The sequence below is a fragment of the Malania oleifera genome, chromosome 4 (genome assembly GCF_029873635.1).
Source record: "Malania oleifera isolate guangnan ecotype guangnan chromosome 4, ASM2987363v1, whole genome shotgun sequence".
Taxonomy (NCBI): domain Eukaryota; kingdom Viridiplantae; phylum Streptophyta; class Magnoliopsida; order Santalales; family Ximeniaceae; genus Malania; species Malania oleifera.
This window is the reverse complement of record NC_080420.1, coordinates 24,797,066-24,808,384: the sequence shown is the minus strand read 5'-3', so window position 1 is coordinate 24,808,384 and position 11,319 is coordinate 24,797,066.

The following is an 11,319-nucleotide window of genomic DNA, read 5'->3' as shown; positions in this document are numbered from 1 at the left end:
GGGCAATGACATTCAGATATTTCCCATACCCACAACATCCAAGGTTGTACCATCAGCCAAATAAACCTTACCAAAATCTCCTACTACATAGTTCGGTATGATTTCATGGTGTGAAGTGGTATGAAGCGAAGCTCCAGAGTCCAAAACCCAATCATGAAGTGGACTGTCTACTGCAAGAAGTAATGCATCTTGTACGTTTTCTTTTACAACATTAGCAGAATCATCCTCATTCTTCTTCTTAAGACTTTTGCATTGTCTCCTAAAGTGACCCGTTTTCCCAAAGTTACAGCATTGTCCTTTTTTGCCAGATCTAGATTTACTTTTGTTTTGATTATAATTTTAGGATTTTGATTAGCTCTTATCTGAATTTCAGTCATTACCTTTGCCTCTTGTCTCAAGGTTTAGGGCAGAACCAGATCCTGAGGTTTCACCCGCATCTCTTCTGCAAATCTCCTCAGCCAGAATTAGATCTCGTATATTATTGTACTTCAATTTTTCTTTTCTAGTAAAGTTGCTTATTGCCATCCTCATTGCCTCCCAACTGTTTGGCAACGAAGCCAAAAAGAACAAGTGCATGAATCTCATCATCAAAATCAATTTCTATAGAAAATAATTGATTTTTGATAGTGTTAAACTCATTCAGATGTTGTGCTACTGATGTATTCTCCGCCATCTTCAAATTAAATAATTTTTTCATCAGATGTACCTTGTTATTTGCTGAAGGTTTTTCATACATACCAAACAAAGCCTTCATCAGATCTGCTATAGTTTTCTCCTTCACAACGTTGTGCGCAACGGACCTAGACAAAGTTAATCTTATAACTCCCAGTACCTGTTTGTCAAAGAGAGTCAATTCCTCATCCTTCATAGTAGTAGGTTTTTCTCCTAGAAGTGGTAGATGTAACTTCTTCCCATAGAGATAATCCTCGTTCTGCATCCTCCAAAATCCAAAGTTTGTGCCATCAAACTTTTCTATTCCATACGTCTTTCCTACTTTCTCTGCCATTGCTCTCACTTGAACCTAACCCTAGGCTATGATACTAGTTGTTGGGAATTAACAACAAATTCCCAAAACTTGTGAGAAACAAAATAGAGAAAGAATACATGCTAAATAAAAAAATCAATCACACGCACAAGACAGTATTTATGCAGTTCGACAATTTTGCCTACATCCACGGAGTTGTAGGGATTTCACTATTATCAGGAAGAAAATATAAACAGTACTTGGCTTTACAGCCCAATCCTTCACTCCATGGACTAAGCCTTAGGATAGATATCTCTCATTAAAGAAAAGCCGGGTCATCATCTAGATCGAACGCAACTAGGCTCCACAAAAGCCTAACAGGGTCCTTTGTATAGACCTTTTGGAGTGGAGGGAAAACCTTTCGGATTTCCAAATTTGAAAATTGGTTTAAAAAATTAGCCACTAGAAAACTTCTACCTACCAATTGCCATGATCGATTGTTGACACGTGGCTTCAAACCCCTTTTTTGTGATGAAGGCAGTTTTCTATTTGTCTTGCGGGTGCATGTAGATCTGATTATAGCCTAAATATGCATCCATGAAGCTTAGGATTTCATGACTAGATGTGGAATCCACTAGCTGATTGATTCGTGGAAGAGGGAAGATATCCTTGGTACATGCTTTGTTCAAATCTATGAAGTCAATGCAGGTCTGCCACTTGCTTTTTGACTTCTTTACTAGTACTACATTGTTGAGCCATTCTGGGTAATTAACTTCCCTGATAAAGTTAGCTTTTAAAAAATTAGTTACTTCCTCATTGATTATCTTGATTCGTTAAAGAACAAAGATCCTCTTCTTCTATATTACTGGATGGTGGCTAGCGTCCACTTGTAGTCTGTTCTCAATAACTATGGGATTGATTCCTGACATATCGTTAGTAGACCAAGAAAATATGTCTACATACTCGCTCAGCAATGTCACAAGTTTTTTTTTTTTAATGAGTCTAGCAATTGGGTTACGATTTGGATGCACTTTTTCTGGTCATCTTCTTTATTTGAATTGTGACTAAATTTTCATCTAGTGTGTTGATATGAGAGCACTCACCCCTCACCTCCTGGTCATCTATAGTAAAAGCCTTCTGTCATTTTGTTTTCACCTTTAAATCCATTATGTAGCAGTTGTGAGTAGCCATCTGATGTCCTTTTATTTCTTCCACTCCATTTGGGGTGGGAAATTTAACCTTCAAATGATATGTAGAACTTATGGCCCGAACTATGTCGAGGTTGGGGCGTTCTAGTATTATATTATAGATGGAAGGACGATATACCACCAAGAGGTTTGTTATGAAGGTAACCTGCTACGGGGGAGTCCCCATAGTTAGCGCAAGTGTGATTGTGCCCAAAGGATGAACCATGCCTCCTCCAAATTCGACTAAGGGCGTTAAGATAGGCTTCAGAAATTCCTTTCCCATCTTCATTTCTTGTAGAACCGATTAGAAGATTATGTTGGTCAAACTTCCATTGTCTATCAGTACCTTTCTTACCTGATAATTGGGAACAAATAATGATTCCACCAAAGCATCATTGTATGGCAGTTGTACACCTTCCTCATCTTCCTATGTGAAGGTGATGATCTCCGCTTGCCTTTGCATTTTTCTGATTTTGCTTTTATCCTTAGCTAGAAAAAGTTGATTTACATATCTTTTCCTTGCTCCTTTGCTATCTCCTTTGTTAGCTAGTCCTCTGAAAATCACGACAATTTCTCCTATAACCTACTCCTTTTTTGCTGAACCCTTGGCTTTTTATGACTACATGCTTAGTCTCGACGATCATTTCTTTTATAAACTTTGACAAGTACCTGCTTCTTATCAAAGATTCAACTTCATTTTTCAAGTGGATGCACTCTCTATGTCATGCCTGTGATCCTCATGGAATTTGAAAATTTTTGAAGTGCTCCTCTTGTATAGTGGAGTGCGCATGGGTTCTAGCCAGAAGATGAAGCTTTTCTCACTGATTTGCATCAACATATGGATGCAAGAGGCATTCAAGGGGGTGTAGGACTGGAACTTCGGTGTGAGTTTAGCCTCCTTTGAACTGTTGAATTGCCTGTTGCTTTCTTACCTCTTTCCCATTTTAAATGCATCATCCATGTTCCTTAGGTTCATCCTTTTCAAATTGGTCTGAATCCTTCTTGTTATCATAATTTCTTCTAAATTGATGTATTTTTGGGCTCGTGTCATCAATTCTCCCATAGTGGTTATGGAGGTTTTTTCACCAGCAAGTTTAGGAAATCCTCCGATTGAAGAGTGTAATCAGAGCCACTACCGCTACCCAATGATCCAAGTTTTATATCTCCAAAGTGGCATTGACAAAGCGATACATGAACTCCTTGAGTGTTTCATTTTCCCCTTGGAAAAGACTCATCAAATGAGGTGAGGATTCTACCATTTTTTGTCTACTAACAAAATGTCCTATAAATTGCTGCTCCATTTCAGAAAAGGACCTAATGGAGCCGGGCTTCAAAGTTTGATACCATGCTTTGACATTCCCCTTTAGGGTGGATACAAATGCTCGAAACATGATTGCATCAAGTGTGCCTAGAAATTGCATCAACATTCTAAAGGTGTCCAGGTGATCCAAAGGATTTGACAAGCCATCATACCCTTTAATACTTGGCATTTTAAACTTGCTTAGAAGGATTCTCCATTACCTCTTTAGTAAAAGGGGGATCCAAAGATTTGGTTGAGGATTCCCTCGCATAGGGATAGTTTCACACTTCTTTCACCATTGTACTTAGAGTAGCCTCCATAATTCAACACAAGATATTTAAAAGAATAATAACCACTTACGAGCGCTCGATTGAACCATGCTCTAATATCACTTTATTGGGAGAAATAACAATACTCAAACTCCATTTTTCACATGAATATGTAGGAAACCATAAAATAAAGAAATATATATGCAGAAAATACATATATCCAAACACCAATAAGTACAAGACACGCAATTTTTATGTGGAAAACCTTCTTGGTGTGAGAAGGAAAAACCACAAGACCGTAGTCCACTCAAAAAATTCCACTATCAACAATTATGGGAATACATGAATCTTATATAGTCTCAACTAGAGGCATACAATCAACAACTATCTTCAAGAAATAGAATTCCTTGGCTTAAATAAACTTCTACAAGAATTAAAGAAAGCTCTCACCAAAACAAAGGTTATTGTTCATGGGCTGAAAAATAACACCGAATGCTCATAATCTAATATCCACCGTTCACAATGAAGATTCCCTTTTCATGAACATCTCTATAAATTTCAGCTCAATCGGACCACAAATGCTTGTTAATTAAAGCAGTTGATCAAGATTAGACAACTCTCTCTCTATGTGGCAGCAGAAAATCGATGCTACTGTATATGGGCTGAAAAATGACACAAAATACTCAAAATCCAATATCCACCTTTCACAATGAAGATGCACATGTCATGAACATCCCTATAAACTTTCAAGAAAAAAATCGAACCACAAACGCTTGTTGATCGGCGCAGTTGATCAAGACTAAATAGCTCTCTCTCTCCGTAGTGGCTAGGGCTTTCTCTTCTTTTCTTTCTTAATTTTGGATTGTTCACCACCCTTTCCAGTAGCAAAGGATAGGGTTTAATCCTATTCTCCCAAATGGGCCTCTTCACACATGGGCCTATATTGGGCAAGTTTGGGCCATCCTCACTTAGGAGGGAAACCCAACCCAACAACAACAACTTAATTGAAAGCACACGTTCTCTGGCTTCCAATCTTCCATATTTTGCTTTATTCTTCTTTGTTGGCTGAATCATTAAATCCCCTATCATCTCTTGAGATATTTTTGGCTTTCATGGGATTTTCGCAGTTGCATCTGTGGACTCAATCTGTTCTCAATTTCTGTAAATTGTCCACAAAAGTTCAATGCAGTCTTCCTGTCTATTCCCGACTTCTCTTCTGACTACCTTGAATTTCTTCTTGCTTTTTTTCTGCGCTTATTTTAATCCCGAAAAATCCACACTTTAGCCTTAATTTCTATTGTTTGGAAGTCTTACTTGTTTGTTTGCAGGGTGATGCTGGTTTTCAGATTGGGAAGTGTTCTCTTGTATTTTCTATTATGTGGGAGGTTGTTTTATCCTCGCCTTTTTCTATAATTTTGTTGGAGTTTCCAAACATCTTGCTTGATTTCTCCTCTGATAATGATATTACCTTTTCAAAAAAAAAAAAAAGCAACTTAATTGAAAATGATTCATCTTTCGACAATTTTAAAAATATGATACCTATAGCATGGTATTTTGGATAGATAAGTGATACAAAGAGTGATATGATGAATGGATAAATATAAAGAGTGATATAAAGATAACATCACATTTTTTAAATCATGTTTAGACCTTGAAAAAATATTAAGAGAATAAAAGAAAAAGATAAAATAAAAATCCACTTTATCATGTTTGGTTATAAGATATGATGAATGGATAAATAAAATTTAATTTTACACCTCATTAATATTATTCACAATTTTAATCTTATAAGAAAATTTCATTCTTAATAATATTTAATATAAAGAGAAAATCTTTGACCAAAAAAGTTAAGCCTTAAGAATGAAGGATTTTATACAAAAAATAAAAAATTAATTTTCATTCTACACTTTCTATAGCTATGTCTCATAAGAATCTCATTCTTATAAAAATATTTTTTTTGGAGACTAATTTACCATTTCTATTTTAAAAGGTTGGATATTAATTTCCTTTTATATGACTCCCACAAATTTATCATGAAGATATTTTTTTAAGATTTAATTTGAATTCCTTTATGCTGCAATTAATTTAATAAGGTACAAAGAAGCTTAACTTTCAATGAATTGTGATGATAAGTTCTTAAATAATAATCAATACAAATTGATTAGACATGTGGATTTACTGCCATTCACTTTGTCAGAACGCTATTAACTTTTCACATTTGATTCATGAAATTAAGTCTGGAGTTATATTTCTAACTGTACGTCGACAGAATTACTAATTTCAACATAGGCATTGCCTAGAATAATTAGGCACATGCCTAAATAAAACATTATTTCAAAGAATGAGGCAAAGTTTACAAGTCCTAAGAAAAAAAATATAGAGGCCATTGACATTATTAAAGTATTTTCAAATTATTATAATTATTTTACTTAATTATTATATTTTAAAATTTACTTTACAAGAAAAATCTTCTTGTACATAACAATTGAAATACAACAAAAATATTTTGTAAATGTTTTTCATTATTTTGGAATATTATAGACATTTTTATCATAATTATATATTTAAATTCATATTATTTTTTTTATTTTTATTTGAATAATTTAATAAAAAAGTTTATTATTGATAATAAAATATTCTACTAACAAGTTGCCAAAATAATTAAAAATTATAAAATCTAATTTTTCAGTTTTTTTGCAAAATAGATAAAATCTATAAATAGGTACAGAAAACCAATAACATAAAAAAATATATATTTTCATAATGATCTATTCATTTATGGTACATAAATGAATACATAAAATTGAAAACCAAAGCAATTGTAAACATGCCCATAATATTATATTAAGCATTAGACAACTATTTAACTGAATATATATATATATATATATATATATATATATATATATTCAAAACAGACAATACAAAACATCATTGTTAGAAATACTGAACAAGTATTATTATATTTCTTATCGATAAGAGTATATATGTGTGCCTATTTATGTAGGAGGCATGAAGTGCTGTACAAATGTAGTACAAGTGCAGTACAAGTGTAGTACAAGTGCAGTACAAGTGCAATACAAGTGAAATACAAGTGCAGTACAAATGTTGTACAAGTAAATAAAGAATACACATTAACTAAATAAGGAATACACATTAACTAAATAAGGAATACACGTTAACAACCCCCCTCGAACTCAAAGTGGGTGGGAGACCAACTTGAGGTTGTCAACCAAAGCACGATGACGTCCCTTAGGATGTGACTTGGTGAAGACATCTGCAAACTGATCATTAGAAGAAATTGAGAAGAGCTTGAGAGCACCATGCATAAGATGATAACGGATAAAATGATAATTAATCACGATGTGTTTAGTCCGTTCATGGAAGACATCATTGTGAGCAATGTGAATGACACTTTTGATTGTCATAATAAAGAGGAGTTGCAGAGGATGTGAACATAACTAGGTCCTTGAGAAGCCATCATAGCCAAAGAAGCTCAGATGTTGTATCAGCAAGGGCACGATATTCCTCTTCAGTACTAGAGTGGGCCACAAGGATTTTTTTTCTTACTTTGACAAGAAATCAGAAAAGTGCCAAGAAGAAAACAATAACTAGTGGTGGACCTACGATCAGTGGGATCTCCTACCCAATTAGCATCAGAGAATGCACGGAGAACAAGCGGAGACTGAACATAGTAGAAAAGGTCATGGAAGAGAGTGCCCTTCAGATATTGAAGAATGTGCAGAGCCACTGCTCTGACCTTTTCTTAGCAGTCTTGTTTTCTTGGTGTTGCTCCTTCCCTATCACACTTCCGTCGTCGTCAAGGAACCACACCACAAACCACTACATCCTCAATCGCCTGCACCCACACGTCAACTTGCCACGTTAGCACACTACGTCAGCTTGCCACATCAGCACTATTGACCGTTGACCAGACTGTTGACTTTTCAGGGCTGATTTTTTTGGGCCAGGTTCTTTTTACCCAAATTTTCGCATAGATTTCATTTTTCCAATCTATTTTTGCATGTTGTGTCTCTAAAAAGATAAAAAGTACTGAAATTAGGATAACTTCTCAAGAGGGGGGGGGTGAATTGGATTTTTAAAAATATTTTAATTTTAATACTTTGTTTTTCAAAAATCACAATAAGTAAATACAAAATCAATTCAACCACAACCAATCAACAAGATAATCAAAATCTTGATCTTTGTATCAATAGCCCTGTAATAAATTGTAAAGCATGCTGAATTTATGTAAGCCCTGTGTTTATTCCAAACTCACAATTCTTCTTAGTGTTTAGTTTTGAACAAATTTTCAAATTAATAAGTTTAAGATGATCAACCAACGTAGTCCCTTTCGGTTTCCGCAATCAATGCTGATCAAGCCAAAACAAATTATCCTCTGGTCTATTTAACAACCATACACCTAGAATTAACAATTTAAAAGTATACAAGCAGATTGTTTCTATTGCTGACAAATAAAGAGTAAGGAAGAAAAGAGAGACACAAGATTTTACGAGGTTTGACTTATACCCAGCCTACGTCCTCGCCTTTGGCAAACAACCAAAGGATTCACTAGTTCAGTTCCTTTGACGGGTGGAACAATACTGATTACAATTACTACTTCCTTTAGGCTAGAGCCTGCCTCTCCAAACGATATTCCCTCATTTGGTCCAATGATTCTACAGCCTTGAATCGTCTATAAATAAAAACCAAGATAGAGAAGAGTTTGTGTACAAAAAAAAATACTCTCACAGTAGAGTAGGTTAGTACAACATTAAGCACAAGTATTCTTCAAAGTAATTCAAATATAAAAGAATTTGAAGCTCAATACAAATTTTAGATCACCAAATATCTTCCAAATATTGAAAGATTCAGACTTTGAAAGCTTTACTTCGGAGTTTGAACGAGCAGTAACTCAGTAGTTGAAGATGAATGAACAAAAAAGAGTTTGAGAGCTTTTTAGAGAACTTTGATTGCTGGAAATTTCTTGGTGTATAAAATCTTTGAAGTTTGGGGCTATTTATAGAAGTTTAAGTGTAATTCCTTGTCCCCCAAGTTTCCTTGAAGTAATCCCTAAGTTTTTCAAAATTGTAGTGCCAAAAAATCCATTTAAAAAAATCTTCCTGTTGGAAGTTTTTAAGCTAACGTTTGAGTGGCAGTCGCCTGCCACGACTTGGAAGTCGCTTGTCATAGAAGAAACTTACAACACAGAACACTGGCAGTCGCTTGCCAGAACCGAGGCAGTCGCCTGACATGACCACCCAGGCGCCTGGCTATGTTCAAGCAATCGCCTGACACCCTACTACCTCTTTGAGAATTCTTCATTTAATTTGGGCAGTCGCCTGGCCCTTATGTTTTACTAAAAAACTTTCCTTTTTAAAACCCTTCTTTTCTTTGATTTGAAAAACATAATTTAGGGTTTTTCTAAACATATATTTCTAAGTTTCTTTTTGATTTTATGAGAGCTTCAATTCTGTTTATACTTGAAATTTAACTTGAAGTACTTATATTCAAACATCCTTAAAACTTTATTCCTTTGATCTTCAAATAAGTCCTTGTTCTTCCATCATATTTGAGTTTCTGATCTTTTCTTTTGAGCTTTCATCAAATTATCTTGAATCCTCATGCTCTTCAAGATCTTTTTTTGATCCATAAACTTTATCATCCTTTTGAGATTTGTCACTACCTTTTTCTTGAAAAACTTTCACTTAAACTATATTAAACACATCATGATTTGTTATCCTCAAAATAAGAATTGTAAGCCTTGTTAGGCCAACAAGGACATTTTTATTCCTCACCCCATCAATACTACATTAGAGGGGACTAGGAATTATTTATCTTGGTCGTAAGCTATGCGCAGTTTTCTTAAGGGTCGTATGCTTTGGGAATATTGTGCTGGTGCAATCACTATTCCTATCAAGGGGGCAGCTGAAGAAGCTACTGCATTCACACCTCGCCTGGTTGAACGGGATGGTTATAACCATATGATCTTTACTTGGCTCTGAAACACTTCCATTCCTTCCATCTCCAATCTATTGGGCATCTTTGATGATGCAAAATCTCCATGGATATGTTGGCCAAACGATGTTTCACTTCTCACGAATCCATGAAATATCAGTTAGTGGTTGAGTTTCATCAGCTCTGACAAGAACTAGGGCAATCTATCAATGACTACTATGATCAGCTTCGCTTCCTTTGGAACCAAATTGACATTTTTGATCCAACTTGGGAATGCTCAAAAAATGCTCAACAATATGCTATTATTCGAGATGATGTCTGTCTTTGCGAATTCTTGATGTCACTTGATAAAGACTATGAGCCCATTCGAGGTTAGCTTCTTAATCACAATCCTCCTCCCTCCCTTGATACTGCTATAAATGAGTTGGCTAGAGAAGAAGCTCGTCTTGCAGCCCTTTAAGCCCAGAATAAGCTGAATGTTCTTTCTATTGGTCCCATTACTCCCACAAAGCAACCTTCGAAATCAGAGTTTGATGCCTCTAGCTTTGGCAATGATTGCAAGTAGTCCAAAAAAAAGTTCTGCAACTATTGTAAGCATCCTAGCCGCACTATTGAGACTTGTTATTGTCGCAAAAAATCTGCTGCAACTGTTGCCAATTATGAGTCTACTCTGCCAATGCCTTCCATCTCAACTGAGTCTTTTTCTTCTGGATCCACTATCCACCTCTCCTCAACTGAACTATGGGACATAATAGCTCAGGCTATTTGTATGGCTGGTAATGCATCTCTTTCCACAGCTCTGGTACCATGTTAGAAATAATGAACAATTATTATTATATTTCTTATCTATAAGAGTATACATGGGTGCCTATTTATATAGGAGGCAAGGAGTGCTGTACAAGTGCAGTACAAGTGTAGTACAAGTGTAGTACAAGTGTAGTCAAGTGCAGTACAAATGTAGTATAAGTAATTAAGGAATACATGTTAACTATATAAGGAATACACGTTAACAATCATAATAGAATGTTGTATTTTTTATTTAACTTTTTATTTGAAGCATAACACACGATGTCTATTAGTATATAAAAATGAAAATCCAATTTACAAGAGACACCAAATACTTTCCTCTTCAAAGGCAAGCTGAATCAATAGCCATTCTTACTAGAGCTAGCTCAATCATGCAATCTCGTGAATCTTTTTGGTACATATTCATTATACACACATCTGCACAATTAACTAAACCATGCATGCTCATGCTTATTCCAACCATCTTACTTATATATTTTATCTTTTGCAAGCTCCATATGCAGGTTAGTTCGCTCTCCACCAAACATGATGGACTTTATATTGAACTAGTAGTGGTACCACATTCTCTCCTCCTTTTTTCCACTTTGCAACATTGCCTTCCCAACCTATTCACATAATTAACCACAAAATTATTCTTTTAACTATTTTATTTTTGTTTTACCATATGTTACGTGCTATATGTTGATCTCTATCTTAATTGTGTGTTGATGTTAGAGACCTCATCCTCAAAACTTAGGTGTCAAGGAAAGAGAGTTTAGAGGATCTTATACTGACTCTAAAACTACTCACAGAGACAATGTGGGACTGCACACGCACTAATACTCCCCCTCGAGC